This window comes from Salmo salar, chromosome 19 (genome assembly GCF_965601325.2).
Source record: "Salmo salar chromosome 19, fSalSal1, whole genome shotgun sequence".
Taxonomy (NCBI): Eukaryota; Metazoa; Chordata; class Actinopteri; order Salmoniformes; family Salmonidae; genus Salmo; species Salmo salar.
The window spans coordinates 46541732-46559874 of record NC_138309.1 but is presented as its reverse complement, the minus strand read 5'-3'; the positions used below and the strand labels follow the sequence as shown (position 1 = coordinate 46559874).

Here is an 18143-nt window from a genome sequence, read left to right as displayed (position 1 = left end):
ATTCAAAATGTAAGGAGTACTTTTGGGCGTCAGGGAAAATGTATTGAGTAAAACGTACATTAATGTCTTAAGTAAAACGTACATTAATGTCTTAAAGAATGTAGTGGAGTAAAAGTTGTAAAAAACATAGAGTAAAGTACAGATACCCCCCAAAAACTACTAAAGTAGTTCTTTAAAGTATTTTTACACCACTGGCTGCCACCACAATCCTATTTTCATCGGTCTGAAGATTGAATGACTCGGCTTCACTCCGACACTCGGCTCGGCTGTTTCTGTAAGCGTCGAGCAGTTGAACCGCTTCGAAATCGAAACACCTTCAAGGACTTTTGAATTAAGTAAAATGGCAGTGTCGCTTCACTTCCGACAGCTCCTATAACATACAACAGAGAGGTATCCCTCTTACCATCAGGTTCCTACAGGTATTTTTTTGTTTTTATACAAAAGTTACAGCTTTATCAGAAATATTCAATGGAATGCGTAATGAAACAAACGTGTACCTGTGCGAGTGAAGAGCAGTGTGTAGGCAGTGAATTCTCAGCGAAATGTGATCTCTGCTGCAGTTTAACGAGTTCGCTTATTATTAATGTAACGTTTTAATTCACGTTCAGAATATGAAATACGACTCAAGTGGGTGCAATTCTGGCATCTCACATCAATTGAGAAAGACAAAGTCATAGAGCAGCGCTATTCTATACTGTCTGACCCATAGAGATCGGTCTGACTTGTGTTGTTGTAGTGTGAGGTAATGTTATTATAGCATGTCTCTTTGAAAGTATCCCTGGAGAACAGATGATTTGAGAGAGTACATTGAATTGTTAGCTGATTTGCCTGTGAAAGAACAAGGCATATTGTGGCTATAGTGGACAGTCAAAATAGTATAACTGCTTTAAAAGAACAGTTGGGCCACTACATCAGTGGCATCATGGCAAACTTGGTTCATTAAATGTCAGAATAACGTTTTTGTGTGGCAAGGGATCTGCTCTACACCTGCGATGTTGTCACCAGGTACTGGGACTGGGTATGACAGTAGTCAGTCAAATTAAAGTAGGCACATGTGTGAAGGCTTTCAAATGTTATTCAGCTCTCCTCTTTAGGTCATTACTGAAAAGGAAATTGGACATAAAGCTGTTGGATAACCATATTTCTGAGTTGTGAGTTATGGAACAAGGCTACAGTAGTGAGCTAAATTCAAACAAATGAATGCAATTACTGATGATTTAAAGCAGCTGCTTGATTTCCGCGCAAGAACAGAACAGAGTTAGAAGCTAGTGGAGACTGAGGGATCTACATGTGTTTGTCTGTAGGTTGTTTGCGACACACTCACAGATTATTTTGAATCAGACGCAAATTACTTATTTGAAATTAATGATTTTTTGTTTTGTTTAATAAAGGTGTGTCCACCATCACGCATTCATGTCCATTACACGATTTTATTTAACACGAATTTCAATTTGTTGTTTCTATGTTAAAGCTAGACTAAGGGTAAGGGTTAGCTAACATGCTAGCTAAGTAGTTAAAAAGTACTGTAGTAAATAGTTGCAAGGCTGGCTGAAATGTTAGTTGTCCATCATGGGATTCGAACATGCAACATTTTGGTTGCTTGGCCTCTGCGTAATACGCGCAACCGTTCTGCCCGACAAACCTCCCTCCTATAGTTTCTGTATTAATGACGTCCTGCCTTTATCTGAATTTAAATGCACTGTCTAAAAATTGTGTGGTGGACATGTCATTTTTTTATGTGTGTCGTTTTCATGAATTTCGCATTAAATCATTTGTTTATTTCACGATCATTTGTAATAGTGGGTTGTGAACCTAGAGGCGACGTGTTTGTTAGGTCTGTATGTTTGCCATAGGCATCATATAGGTGTACTTTATTGATGTATAATTGTATATATGTTGATGTATGTACTGTGCATGTTTGATGTAGTATGTGTGTGGTTTATACTACATGATATTTAGCTGTTACTGTGTGACATGTTAGGTGTTAATGATTACAAATGTTTATGTACACCCACACACTGTAGATGCCTACAGTATTTGGCTGAGATGCTAATTTTGTACTGTAGCCTAGAGAACAACATGCAGTTCCATGTTCTTTTGCGTTTTTCTTTCGTTGAATCATGATCCACGTGTTTACTGTGACATCAGCAAGGGTGTTTATAGGATATCTTGGCTCTCTAGGTCCACACAGTGTTCATGTACAACCCACCTCTTGCTCTTATCACCTGTTTATTGTCTCTGAGTACACTGAATCAATTAATCTGTAATATATCCAGTCATGTCCTGGATCAACTTTAATTTCAAAACATTTGGATTGAATTATCATGGGGATATGATATCCAAACAAACTGCTTTCTTCTGCTAGGAACATGATTGCACCATGCAATGTGAGCTAACCCAACGCGTTCAGATGTTTTCATATCTTAAAAAGTAGAAGTAGTTAACTTGCTATTATGGGAAAAACACAATTTAGAACAATGACAGTTATTTATTTTTTATTTTTTTTGCTTTGGAAGTGTCCTGGACTTGTTCAAACAGCCTTCTTTACGGCCCATGGGTATTGTTCTGTAATCAGATTTAGAATCCGTTTCAAGGATTACATGCTGGGTAATTCCACACTAACAGAATTACACTGAGACTCAGATTTCTCACTGTAAAATGTATGCCAAACCAAAAACCATTGATTGATTTTTAAAAGTTTAAACAAACCATACAGCTCTATGCACGAGGACTACTTGGAACAATTTACACAGAATTACTCTTTGCATCTGCACAGTTCTTCCAGTAAATGTGTTTTTTTGTGAACTTTTCAGTGTAAATGTCCTTCCGAGTTTATACGAACACGTTTTTCCAAAAACTCTGTGCCGAATTAAGATTAAAAGATGCCTGCAGAAAGAATGGGGTGTCTGTACACTGTAACATTACTGCAGAATTGTAGCGGGTTTCCAAACACGTTAGTTCTATTAGCTATGCTGTCTATGATGTTACGCTGTGTGTAGCAGTTTGACTTGGAACGGTTTTTTTCTCGCCTGGTCATATACTGCTGATGTGTTGTGCATTTTGAAGTCGATTCTGTCCAAAAAAGTTTCTTAAACGGAACAAAACAGGAATAAACGTACCTGAATTTGTCCAATGGACTAATGATTACACCCTATATCAGCTAGATGCAGGCAAGAGTGTACAAGGCGGTATTGAATGTCACTGTCTGTCACCTCAAATTTGTCTCTCGACCTGTGTGCATCTACATTGTAAACTTTAATTTGAAGGCTAGGTTGTAGCAACCTCATGATGGGTATAGGGAAAATATGAATATCATGTAGTAGCCTAAACCTATCAATGTTACATTGAACTGGGTGTATGGAATATGAATGACCAGCTTCACCTGGAATGCTTTTCCAACAGTCTTGAAGGAGTTCCCACATATGCTGAGCACTTGTTGGCCGCTTTACCTTCACTCAGCAGTCCAACTCATCCCAAACCATCCCAATTGGTTTGAGTTCGTGTGATTGTGGAGGACAGGTCATCTGATGCAACTCTCGTTCTTGGTCAAATAGCCCTTACACAGCCTGGAGATGTGTTGGGTCATTGTCCTGTTGAAAAACAATGATAGTCCCACTAAGCTCAGATGGGATGCCGTATCGCTGCAAAATGCTGTAATAGCCATGCTGGTTAAGTGTGCCTTGAATTCTAAATAAATCACTGACAGTGTCACCAGTAAAGCACCATCACGCCTCCTTCTCCATGCTTCACGGTGGGAACCACACATGCAGAGATCATCCGTTCACCTACTCTGCGTCTCACAAAGACACAGCGGTTGGAACCAAAAATCTCAAATTTGGACCAAAGCACAGATTTCCACCGGTCTAATTGCTTGTGTTTCTTGGCCCAAGCAAGTCTCTTCTTCTTATTGGTGTCCATTAGTAGTGGTGTCTGCAGCAATTTGACCATGAAGGCCTGATTCATGCAGTCTCTTCTGAAAAGTTGATGTGTCTGTTACTTGAACTCTGTGAACCATTTATTTGGACTGTAATCTGAGGTGCAGTTAACTCTAATGAACTTATCCTCTGCAGCAGAGGTAACTCTGGGTCTTCCTTTCCTGTGGCGGTCCTCATGAGAGCCAGTTTCATCATAGCACTTGATGGTTTTTGCGACTGCACTTGAAGAAACGTTCAACATTCTTGAAATGTTCCATATTGACTGACCTTCGTGTCTTAAAGTAATGATGGACTCTCATTTGTCTTTGCTTATTTGAGCTGTTCTTGCCATAATATGGACTTAGCCCTATTTGGTAAAAGACCATCTTCTGTATACCAGCCCTACCTTGTCACAACACATCTGATTGGCTAAAACGCATTAAGAAGGAAAGAAATTCCACAAATTAACTTTTAACAAGGCACACCTGTTAAGTGAAAGGCATTCCAGGTGACTACCTCATAAAGCTGGTTGAGAGAGTGCCAAGCTGTCAAGGCATAGGGTGGCTACTTTGAAGAATCTCAAATATAGCACACCTTTTGTTTCGAATGATTCCATGTGTATTATTTCATAGATTTGATGTCTTCACTATTATTCTACAATGTAGAAAATAGTAAAAATGAAAACTCTGGAATGAGTAGGTGTTTCCAAACTGTTGACTGGTACTGTATATAGGGTTAGAATATAAACAAATATAGGTACAACGTGTATGTATATTAGTGCTTTCAGGAAGTATTAATACCCCTTGACTTATTCCACATGTTGTCGTGTTACAGTCTAAATTCAAAATGTATGAAATATTTATAAAGATTGCACCCATCTGCACATAATATCGCATAATAACAAAGTGAAACATGTTTTTAGAAATGTTTGCACATATCTCATTTCCAAAAGTATTCACACCCCTGTGTAAACATGTTAGAATCACCTTTGGCAGCAATTACAGCTGTGAGTCTTTCTGGGTTAGTCTCTGAGGTTTTCACACCTGGATTGCACAATGTTTGCACATTATTCTTTAAAAAAGAATTGTCAAGTTGGTTGTTGATCTTAGCTAGAGAGCCATGTTCAAGTCTTGCCATAGATTTTCAAGCTGATATAAGTAAAAACTGTAACTAGGCTACATGGGTAGGGAGGGCGATTTTATATAGAATTAATTCAAATGTATGTTTTAGCTCAATGTTCCAAAAGCCTGGATTGCAAGAATCTAGTTCTAAAGGGTATTTTTTTGTTTTTTTTCTGTCCCAACTGCCAAATTTTAGAACAAAGCAGACTACTGAAATGGGACTATCAATGAACATGATTGTGGAATATTAATGCTGTCGCGCCTACCACGTACCGCTAGCAGCATTTTAGCCACAGACTGTTATATGCTAGCTGTCTAGTCTGTTTTTTATAAATGTGCAATGAGCATAAAATATGCATTTATAAAAGGAATTGGCACCTCATTCTGAGAAATTAGTGTCTTTATATCCAGATAGCTTGTTCACTTTGTTTTGATGTTACTATGTTGTTCAAACAGTTGTAGACGGACATGAGGGTGTGTTCATAGCAGTTCAACTGTTCTACCTTTGTTAGCGAGAAATAGATCCAAGTAATCTAGAAAGATGGCTACTCAGTAGCACGTGGGCTTGTGCTTGAGAGATTGTCTATGAGACCTGTGTTAATTGTCTATAACGCCTGCTACAAGAAGTTGGTCATTATCAGTGGATGTGCATTGTACATGATTCTGGTTACATTTTAAACAAAAGGGGCATTTTCATAGACAGACTTGAAAGCCAGACAAGTGATTGTATCAAAAAAGCAGGTTAAACTGTTCTAATATAAAATAATTAAATTATTAGTGTGTCTTTATGGTTATGTCCTGAAATCATTTGATTATTCCTGACTGCTTGACATGCAGTGTGTTGACCTTTTTAATTGTCCAATAAACCTTAATTAGATAACATTAAAAACATTGAGCTATATGGTGAATCGCCCATAAGTAAAAAATAAATAAATATATAATAATAATTGAAATATGATTTTTAGGCCATATCGCACTCAGGAACATTCAATGTCATCTTGGTAAGCAACTCCAGTGTAGATTTGGCCTGTTTTAGGTTATTGTCCTGCTGAAAGGTGAAATTTGTCTTCCAGTGTCTGTTGGAAAGCAGACAACCTGGTTTTCCTCTAGGATTTTGCCTGTCCTAAAAAACAACCTTAGTCTTGACTGATGGAAAGCATACCCATAACTTGATGCAGCAGCCACCACCATGCTTGAAAATATGAAGAGTGGTACTTAGTAATTAATGTGTTGGATTGGATATGCCCCAGACAATTTTTTTATCTACCAATAGGTGCCCTTTGCTAGGCATTGGAAAACCTCCCTGGTCTTTGTGGTTGAATCTGTGTTTGAAACGCACTGCTCGACTGAGGTTTCTTACAGATAATTGTATGTGTGGGGTACAGAGATGAGGTAGTCATAAAAAAAATTATGTTAATCATTATTATTGCACACAGAGTGTGTCCATGCAACTTGTTAAGCACATTTTTACCCCTGAACTTATTAAGGCTTGCCATAATAAAAGGGTTGAATACTTATTGACTCGACATTTCAGCTTTTCATTTTTTTTATTCATTTGTTAACATTTTTTAAATAATTCCACTTTGACATTTTTGGGTATTGTGTGTCGGCCAGTGACACAATCTGAATTGAATCCATTTTTAATTCAGGCTAACAATAAAATGTGGAAAAAGTCAGGGGGTGTGAATACTTTCTGAAGGCACTGTATGCCTCATCATAAAATAATATGTTTAAAAAGTTATATATAAAGAGAATGTGTTTTAACGGAATTACAAGGCAATGTTTCTTAAAATTACAGAAGGGAAATCCTTCTCAAACTATATACAGTGCATTTGGAAAGCATTCAGACCCCTTGACTCTTTCCACATTTTGTTACGTTACAGCCTTATTCTAAAATGGATTTAATAAAACAATTTCCTCATCAATCTACACACAATACCCAATAATGACAAAGCAAAAACTGGTTTTACATTTTTATTGCAAAAAAATAAACAAATACCTTATTTACCTAAGTATTCAGACCCTTTGCTATGAGACTCGAAATTGATCTCAGGTGCATCCTGTTTTCATTGATCATCCTTGAGATGTGTCTACAACCTGATTGGAGTCCACCTGTGCTAAATTCAATTGATTGGACATGATTTGGATAGGCATACACCTGTCTATAAGGTCCCACAGTTGACAGTGCATGTCAGAGCTAAAACCAAGCCTTGAGGTCGAAGGAATTGTCAGTAGAGCTCCAAGACAGGATTGTGTCGATGCACAGATCTGGGGAAGGGTACCAAAAAATGTCTGCAGCATTGAAGGTTCCCAAGAACACAGTGGCCTCCATCATTCTTAAATGGAAGAAGTTTGGAACCACCAACTACTACTGTAGAGCTGGCCGCCTGGCCAAACTGATCAACAGGGTGAGAAGGGCCTTGGTCAGGGAGGTTACCAGGAACCTGATGGTCACTCTTACAGACCTCCGGAGTTCCTCTGTGGAGATGGGAGAACCTTCCAGAAGGACAACCATCTCTGCAGCACTCCACCAATCAGACCTGTATAGTAGTGGCCAGACGAAGTCACTCCTCAGTAAAAGGCACATGACAGTCCGCTTGGAGTTTTCCAAAAGGCACATGAAGACGCTCAGACCATAAGAAACAAGATTCTCTGGTCTGATAAAACCAAGATTGGACACTTTGGCCTGAATGCCAAGCGTCACGTCTGGAGGAAATCTGGCACCATCCCTACGGTGAAGCATGGTGGTGGAAGCATTATGCTGTGGGGATGTTTTTCAGCGGCAGGGACTGGGAGACTAGTCAGAATCGAGGCAAAGAGACCTCTGGAGAGATCTGAAAATAGCTGTGCAGTGGATGCTCCCAACCTGACAGAGCTTAAGAGGATCTGCAGAGAAAAATGGGAGAAACTCCCCAAATACAGTTGTACCAAGTTTGTAGCGTCATACCCAAGAAGACTCAAGGCTGTAATCACTGGCAAAGGTGCTTCAACAAAGTACTGAGAGAGGGGTCTGAATACTTATGTAAATGTAATATTTTAGTTTTATATTTTTAATGCATTTGCTAAAATGTCTAAAACCTGTTTTTGTTTTGTCATTATGAGGTATTGTGTGTAGATTGATGAGGGGAAAATACAATTTAATCCGTTTTAGAATAAGGCTGTAACTTAACAAAATGCGGAAAAGGTCAAGAGATCTGAAAACTTTCCGAATGCACTGTATGTGTTGATATTATTTGGCAGGGGTCTTTAAAAACAAATGTATTTCTAAAACCTACACATGCTATTCTACACATTTTGCCATGAGGCTGAGAAATTGTTTTGCTATTTTTAAAGCTACTGTAATTTCCTGCAATTCTACAAATTTTGCCATGAGGCAGAGAGGAAAATTTGATTTTTGTATAGCTAATCTCATGCTGTTGTACACATTTTGCCATGAGACTCAGAGAGAATTCTAAATATTTTAAGCAAACTAAAGCAAAAAATGTAGGTGTGTTGGCTGATAAAGTCACTAGATTAAGAGCTGTGTTTGCTAAATGAACAAATGAAGTCACTGGCAAGTGGTGGTCCTGTCTATCTCTGGTGTCAGCTGGTAACAGCCGAGCTGTAGTGGAGAGGATGTGTGTGTGTTGCTCTGTCTGATTTCGACAGTCTTCTCCTCCTGGGGTTTGTCTTTGATTTCATACAAATTCCTCTCAACTGAAGTAACAATATCATTGCGCTTCATGTGTTCCTCTCTCAAATCCAGCAGAGCCCAAAGAGAGGCTCGATTTAGGCTGAATATCACTGGGAGAGGTAAGCCATTAGGGCCTGGAGTCATTTCTATATTGGATATACTTGGGAGCGGGACATGGCTTTTGTTAACTTCAATGTTCCCTATCTGTGCCCCAGATAAAAGCAGCTTTGGATGGAGGAGAAGTCACATCGCAGACGTTTTATTTGCAGACAGATCATTTAAATGAAGTGAATGCCGTTTCAGTCTTTGAGGCTTAGGCTGAGTGCTTCACTAGTGTTTCATAGGGCTCTCTCTCTGTCGTCACACAGCGTCTCTAGATCATCATATTGGAGACATAGCTGGATATATATATATATATAATATTAAACAAGAATGACTCAGACTGCTACTGTCAATTTTATTAAAACATGCAGGAGGTCTCTGTTGGTGGAGGAGGAGCTAAGATCTGAAAAATGTACACAGTAGTGTCTTTTCACAGCAGTGTGACTGGCACGCAAGGTTATTCACACAGTCACTGCTATGAGTATCACCACACCTCACATTTTCACCCTACATCCCATTTTATGTTCTAATTTGTCAATAGGCCTAACTTTCCTGGCAGATAAGTTCCATGTATTCATTTAAGTTAGCCAAAGCCCTGCCATTCTGTCCAAAAGTTGCTATTCTCCTGAGTAAGGCCTGTTCCCACTCTGGTTTCCATGGCATCCAGCTCCTTTTAACATCCTCTGATAACTGTCTCTCGTTGGCTTCTGTCAGAGACACTCTGATAACTGTCTCTCGTTGGCTTCTGTCAGAGACACTCTGATCCATTTAACACTTGCCCCTCCTTTAGACATCCACTGTCCAGTTGGATAGAGAGTAACGGGCTAGCAAATAGGCTGTAGGCCTATCTTGGGAAGCATAGAAGTAATGTCCGACCATCAATATGAAAATAGTAATAATGTTTCAATTAGAATATACATATATTGACGACTATTTTAGTTCACAACTTCATTGTCTTTTACGTTTGTGCCTTGAACTAATGTTTACACTACAGGAAACGGGGGGGGGGGGGGGGGGACGCCCCCATCCACATCGATGGGACTACAGTGGGTCGGGTCGAGAGCTTCAAGTTCCTCGGTGTCCAAATCACTAAGGACTTCAAATGGTCCACACACACGTGCACAGTTGTAAAGAAGGCGCAACAGTGCCTCTTCCCCCTCAGGAAGTTGGAAAAGTTTGGCGTGGGCCCTCAAATCCGCAAAGTTCTAAAGCTGTACCATTGAGAGCATCTTGACTGGCTACATCACTGCTTGGTATGGCAGAAGCACCGCCCTCGACCACATGGCACTACAGAGGGGGGTGAGAATAGCCCACTAAGACCGAGCTCCCTGACATTCAGGACCTCTATATCAGGCAGTGTGAAAGGAAGGCCCAGAAAATCATTAAAGACTTCAGCCACCCAAGTCATAGACTGTTCTCTCTGCTTCCACATGGCAAGCAGTACCGGTGCATCAAAGTCTGATACCAACAGGCTCCTGAACAGATTGTATCTCCATGCTATAAGACTGCGAAATAGCTAACTTAATAGCTAACAAAATGTCAACACCGACTGAGTTGACCCTTGTATTTTATTTATTTTCAGTACAGGTTCTACACACATGGACACCACTCAAATACAATCATAATTTACACTGCTGCTACTATGTTTATCATATATCCTGATGCCTAGTCACCTTACCCCTATAGATATATACCTCTTGTCACTCCAGTATCCCTGCACATTGTAAATATGGTACTGGAACTGAGCCTTTATATCGCTTACTTACTTCTCCTGTTCTTCTTATGTCTTATCTTTATTTCTTGTGTGTTTTGGTTCTACCTTATGTTATTCTTTGTATTATACTGAACAAAAATATAAACACATCATGCAACAATTTCAAAGATTTTACTGAGTTACAGTTCATATAAGGATAATGAGTCCATTTAAATAAATTCATTTGGCCCTAATCTATGAATTCCACATGACTGGGAAAACAGATATTCATCTGTTGGTCACAGATACCTTAACAAAAAAATGGTAGGGGCGTGGATCAGAAAACCAGTCAGTATCTGCTGTGACCACCATTTGCCTCATGCAGTGCGACACAACTCATTCGCATACAGTTAATCAGGCTGTTGATTGTGGCCTGTGGAATGTTGTCCCACTGGAACACTGTCATACACGTCGATCCAGAGCATCCCAAACATGCTCAATGGGTGACAAGTCTGGTGAGTATGTAGGACATGGAAGAACTAGGCCATTTTCAGCTTCCAGGAATTGTGGACAGATCCTTGCGACATGGGGACATGCATTATCATGCTGAAAGAGGAAGTAATGGCGGCAGATGAATGGGACATTAATGGGCCTCAGGATCTTGTCACTGTATCTCTGTGCATTCAAATTGCCATTGATAAACCACTCGCCCACACATTGTCCCTAGCTTATGCCTGCCCATACCATAACTCCACCGCCACCATGGGGCACTCTGTTCACAACGTTGTCATCGGCAAACCACTCGCCCACACGACGCCATACACATGGTCTGCAGTTGTGAGGCCGGTTGGACGTACTGCCAAATGATCTAAAACGACGGAGGTGGTTTATGGTAGAGAAATTAACATTACATTCTATGGCAACACCAGACTACTATGTAAATTACTTATTAAATGTATTCACTTAGCCTATGTTATACACGTTCACAGTAGCAGGACGGTTCTGTGGCCATAGAAAACAGCTAAATTGCATTACTGAGTGTAGATGAAGACAGGAACCACTACAATTGCACCAATTTACTGTCGGTTTCAAACACATTCACATATCTACTCCCTCCTTCTCCTCAGCAGCAGCCATCTCTGAGGTCAACTGAAGTCTCTCCTGTACCAAAGAGTTGTAAACGAGACTGCCATCGCTCCAGGTCCAGAACCGACCTCACTGGGGTGCTCGGGTAGAGGAAGACATCCTGATGATTGGAGCCCCAGCAGTCCAAGAGCCTTCGCTAAAGCAGAGAGACCAGAAGACCACAGCCTGAACCAACCCTTTGTCTTTCAAACCTAATTAAACTTTAAATATCTTAAGAAAAAATAGACCGCGTTCATCTGAAAAAGAGAGGGAGGGGGAGGAACAAGCATCAGACTCTGGTCTGACTGGAAGACACCCATACACAGTCAGCCTGCCCCGTTGTCCTCGGATGGAGACCCTGGCTGGATCCAGACTCAGCTGCAACATTACAGGTATGTCTTAATGATGTTTTAGGGTTACGATCGGTTTATTTCCAGTCATAATACACACTAAAGTAGATGGTCGAGGGTTGTCTTTCATAATTCTCTAGGTGAGATCGGCATAGTTATTTGGTGTGTAATTAACATTTTTCATATAAAAATGATTAATATTACAATATTTATAGCAGAAGCTTATTACCTAATATGGATATAAACTTTAATTGAAAATGTGGTATTTTGATAAGGGGGATGAAACATTTTAAAATAAGCTTCAAAAGCCCACAAAGTAGAGACATAGGCTCCTGCCAGGTTCAGCAACATCTTTACAAACTTTTAATATGTTTATTATGCTACTTTGTGCAAAATGGTTTAAGTTGTCATTATGGAATGTTGCAGGTTGCAGCTGAATTTGGTTATTATTTTGGCGTTTTTTTGTCACAAGGTTTTAAAGGGGTTTGAGTTGATGAGAAATAATCCAAGTTTGGGCTGAGATGTTAGAATATTTCACCATTCCCTTGGTTAGTTCCAGCTTCCATTGACCCATACATTGATAAACTGTAAACTGCTCCAAATATAAGACATTTGACGGCTTTATGTTGGTGCCGTCAGTCTCTACCCTTCTCTTTCGTAGCGGATCAACTACCTCGGGCTGAACTGCAGTAAGCCCAACCAGTCACAGTACATGTGGTCAATGCCAGCTGCATGGTATTGCACTTCATAATGAGTTTTGCTGTATTTTATGTCTCTGAATATGTAAATTACATCTATCAGAAATCCTAGATGGATTCATGTGGTTATGTTGTGTCAAATCTGCTCTTAGGTTGTCTTCCATCACTCCCCATACCAAATACTTAGGGTATTTAAACTCAACATAAACATCTTACCGATAGATGTAGAATTGTGGGTATGATGGCGCTGACAGAGTGGGCTGCTTCGCTTCTAGTTCACAAGCATTTTGCTACACCTGCAATAACATCTGCTAAACATGTATGTGACAAAGAAAATTTGATTGGATTTATTCTGCCATTCATGTGAATGTTGTCACGTTTCACCAAAGCTGTTTGACCCCAGTGTTCAGCATCAATAAACATTGTCCACAAAGCTGATAAGATCTCTGGAGTAAACCTGACAAAATAACTGTGGAAATAAATATAGCTTTATTGGGCTTATCCAGATCTAGCCACTGATCATCAAGACCTATAAAAAGGCACAACAGGGAGATTGGCCATAAAACCAGATAGAGTGAACCATCTAGACCATAATGATGGTTCTATATTACACACATACACTACATCCCAGTAATTACAAACAGATGCTAGGATGCTGCTTCACTGTGTGGTGATTCCTATCACAGGGCTAACACTATGCTAGAAATATTGGCACGAACAGCTTAGAAGATACCTTGACGAATTGAGGCTGTTCTGAGAGCAAAAGCGGCTGCAACTCAATATTAGGAAGGTGTTCCTTCCTATACTCAGTGTATGAAGATTGGGATTCTTAATATTTGTGTGATTACGAACCGTCAGTTAATCAAGTTTTTTTTTAAATCGCTTTTGAGGCCTCATCGTAAAAGTGCATTCTGTTATCCACTAATGGTTGTGGTTGTTTTTTTACTGCTTTATTGGACAGTAAACTCAGGCTTCATATCTCTTTCAAATCCTCAGAGATTTGTGTAAAGTACATGCTACGTTACACTTGTGAACAAATGATGTCAGCAACAAGATACCATTAAGCTGTTAAATGTTTATAGCACCTCTTAAGGATTCATCTTTGAAATAGTTTTTTTCTCTTTGAGCGAACAATGTTTCCTTTTATAAAAACAAATGTTTACCCTTTCTAATGCCATAGAACTAAACAGACAATTTGAACTGGGTTGTAAGTGACTAAAAGCATATTTGGCGTTATGATTAAATGGCTCTTGTCTATACATTTCTAATAATGTAAGACTGAGTAGAGAGATGTGATATCTACAGATGAAAATTTGCTTTGTTGCTAACTCTGGCACTTTGGCGTTGATTCATGTGCGCTGTCCCTGTTAAATGTATGTTATTCTTTCACTCTGATACAGTTGTGTTCTAAAATAATTGGCTGTGGAATGTATCCAGTGGTGTAAAAATACTTTAAAGTACAACTTTAGTTGTTTTTTTCCTGTACTTTAGTATTCATATTTTTGACATTTACTTTTACTCCAATATATTCCTAAAGAAAATAATGTACTTTTTATTTTAAAATGTAATGTACATTTTCCCTGACACCCAAAAGTACATTTCAAATGGTCCAATTCATGCACGTATCAAGAGAACATCCCAGGTCATCCCTACTACCTCAGATCTGGTCAACTCACTAAACACAAAGGCTTCATTTGTAAATAATGTTGGAGTGTGCCCCTGGCTATCCGTAAATAAATACAATTTCTGGTTTGCTTAATATAAGGAATGTAAAATGGTTCATACTTCTGATACTTCAAGTAAAGATTCACCCATTTTTGAATATTATATTGTTTTTGTGGAACTCTGAGTGATGTTCTATCCATTCCATAGGTCATTTCATGTTTTCATCTGTATCTGAGTTATTGGCGTTCAAGCAGGCAGAGATCCGTCCGGTATGACGTAGCACTGTGATAAAGTCTCTCACTACACTGGAAGTTAATAGGAATACGACTTTTAGCCCGTGAAAACATCTATCATACATTTCAGATTCCAGTACTAGCCGATGTCATAACGCGTTAGGTTGTCTTCTCTTGAATGAGCCATTGATCATTTTTTTGCGATATTCCAACCTTGAGAAATGTGTAGTTTAACAGAGGGTCTAGCACATTTTTCCTATTTGTCTGCCTCTGTAGTCCAGGGTGCATTGCATGGTACCGTTGTGAATGTCAGACTCCACTCTGTGAGGCACATCAATCTGTCAGGTTGAACATGGTGAGATTGTAGACTCCTAAATTGATAGTGCAGTTTGTTTAGGTGATTCTACAGCTAACTAGCTACTTTACATGCTGATATTTATTTTGGTATTATTGTGTGTAGCTACGTTTGCTTGCTAGCTAGCTACTAGCTAGCCAGCCAGCTCATAGAGAGAGCATTGCGGGTTTTGTAGTTGACTTAAGCTGCAACAGATTTCCACACAAATTTTTGACATGTTGCTAACAACCGTATTAGAAGGACAAAATTAAACATTTGGTCACAAAAATATTGTTCTCAGATCTTAGTGTTATGTAACACTGTAAATAAAGGAATGAGTGGTTTTGGGTGGATTTTGACTTATAAGTAATTATATTATAGCAATTACATTTTAAACTTTTATACTTTTTATACTTTTAAACTTTTGCTGAGGTAGTATTTTATTGGGTGACTTTCACTTTAACTTGAGTCATTTTCTATTAAGGTACCTTTACTTTTACTCAAGTATGACAGTTGTGTAATTTTCCACCACTGAATGTACCTAAACATCTGGTCAAATTAAATGGACAACATCACCACTATCAGATGTAAATATTTAGTTGAAAGAATGCTTTAAAATCAACACTACTTAGTGTTTATAGTGGAAATATAATCCTGAATTTACATGACGACGCACACCGTCCACACAACTTAATAGACATTTCCAAACTATTTTTTGTTGTTGTTGTATGTTTGTTGTATTGATCTACTACAGCATTGGCATATGTTGGAATCTAACTGATAACTTTGTTTAAAAACAAATCTCCACCTTGTCAGTAGGTTGTTATTCTGAGTGATTGGACTAGTGTTGTATTGCAAAATTCTCCCTGTAAGAACGCAGTGAGCTTTACACATCACCCAGATGTTTTCAATCAATATTTGTTGACACGAAGAACCATTAGATTACTAATCACATTTGCATAAACATTTCAAAATTTTCTTATTTACCTCGCATGTTTTCTAAATTAGTTTTCGTACCGAGTTTACATACGGTGGCCCTGAAGTACAAACATGTATAGAACTTAAGTACTACGGGACCTACCAGCCACACACAGAAAACATCAACAGCTTCCAGCCCTAAACAGCCTGCATTCCCCACCAGTGACCTACTCTCAACAGAAGTAAACAAATGTCTATATGAGCTGTGGTGTGAGGGGCTCATCTGTTTGTTGGACAGCCCAGTCCCAAGTAAACAAACAATACAATTGGCTTAGTTAATGTGGGGTTCCCCATGTTTTCTTCCTTCCAGCGTTAAACTCCCTTACAGTTTACATGGAGGAAATACTAATGTCTTGGCTATTTACTTTGCTGTTAGTGTGTAGTTACTTGACAGAGATCAATAAGGGCTTGCTTGAGAAAGCTTGGCAGTTTTATGGCAAGCATACAGTACCAGTCAAAAATTCCAAGGTTTTTCTATATTTGTACTATTTTCTACATTGTAGAATAATGGGGAAGACATCAACTATGAAATAACAGATGTGGAATCATGTACTAACCCCCAAAAAGGGAACAAATATTTTAGATTCTTCAAAGTAGCCAGCCTTTGCCTTGATGACAGCTTTGCACACTCTTGGCATTCTCTCAACCAGCTTCCAACCGCCGTGTCTTGCAAAGACACGGCGGTTGGAACCCAAAATCTCAAATTTGGACTTTCCACCGGTCTAATGTCCATTGCTCGTGCTTCTTGGCCCAAGCAAGTATCTTATTGGTGTCCTTTAGTAGTGGTTTCTTTGCAGCAATTCGACTATGAAGGCCTGATTCACACAGTCTTTTCTGAACAGTTGATGTTGAGATGTGTCTGTTACTTGAACTCTGAGAAGCATTTATTTAGGCTACAATCTGAGGTGCAGTTAACTCGAATGAACATGTCCTCTGCAGCAGAGGTAACTCTGGGTCTTCCTTTCCTGTGGCGATCCTCATGAAAGCCAGTTTCATCATAGCGCTTGATGGTTTTTGTGACTGCACTTGAAACTTTCAGTTCTTGAAATTTTCCGGATTGATGACCTTCATGTCTTAAAGTAATGATTGACTGTCATTTCGCTTTGCTTATTTGAGTTGTTCTTGCCATAATATAGACTTGGTCTTTAACCAAATAGGGCTATCTTCTGTATACCACCTGTCACAGTCGTCTTCGTCTTCAGAAGAAATAGAAAAGTCCTCATCAGAAAAAGTAGACCAATACGCAGCTGAGGTCGTGTTCATCTTTGAGTTTAATTAATCGATCACTTGAACACTATACAAAAACAATAAACAACGACAGTGCAACAGTTTTGCAGGCTATACAAAAGCGCAGTGCAATAACAATCTCCCACAAAAGACAAACACAAACACACCCTCATATATGGGACTCTCAATCAAAGGCAAATAGACAACACCTGCCTTCAATTGAGAGTCCCAACCCCAATGAACCCAAACATAGAAACAGACACACTAGACTAAACATAGAATACATGAAAATCAAACAGTGCCCAAAAACCCCGGAATACCTAAATCAACTGCACTACAACAAACACACCACCCCTAACCACATAAAACAAATACCCTCTGCCACGTCCTGACCAAACTACAATACCAATTAACCCTTATACTGGCCAGGACGTGACACCACCCCTACCTTGTCACAATACAACTGATTGGCTCAAACGCATTAAGAAGGAAATAAATTCCACAAATGAACTTTTAACAAGGCACACCTGTTAATTGAAATGCATTCCATGTGACTACCTCATGAAGCTGGTTGAGAGAATGCCAATAGTGTGCAAAGCTGTCAAGGCAAAGGGTGCCTTCTTTTGAAGAATCTCAAATATAACACATATTTTTTGTCTTTTGTTTTGAATAGATATCTACTTTTAGACTTAGACTTTGAGACCTACAAAGTCATAGTCATCTGTTGTCTGCAATACCAGATGTTTGTAGCGCTTTGCGGGAAATGTCCTATGTCTACTCTGTATTATATGAACCGTTATATGATGTCTTATTGTTGTTAGACGAGAGAGGGAGGGAGTGGGGAAAGAAAGTAGAGGGAGAGAGTGGGGAAAGAAAGTAGAGGGAGGGAGTGGGGAGAGAAAGTAGAGGAGGGAGAGAGCAATGGAAGCTTAAGAGAAATAAAGGGGGGGAGTGAGACATGGAAGTTGGGAGTTGGACATGGTCCAGGTCCTTGTCTGCCTGCTGTCTGGGCTCCACCTCTGTGTTGTCA

At 39.3% G+C, this 18143-nt stretch overlaps 1 long non-coding RNA gene across 1 annotated transcript in view; it reads left to right on the top strand.

Annotated features, from left to right (window-relative positions):
• Positions 1–240: 240 nt before the first annotated feature.
• The window catches only part of LOC145862299 (uncharacterized), a 59743-nt gene continuing 41840 nt past the window's right edge, over positions 241–18143 (top strand). The window contains exons 1-2 of the long non-coding RNA XR_014381621.1: positions 241–419; positions 11634–12020. This is a non-coding gene — a long non-coding RNA (uncharacterized LOC145862299). The remainder of the gene's footprint in view (positions 420–11633; positions 12021–18143) is intronic.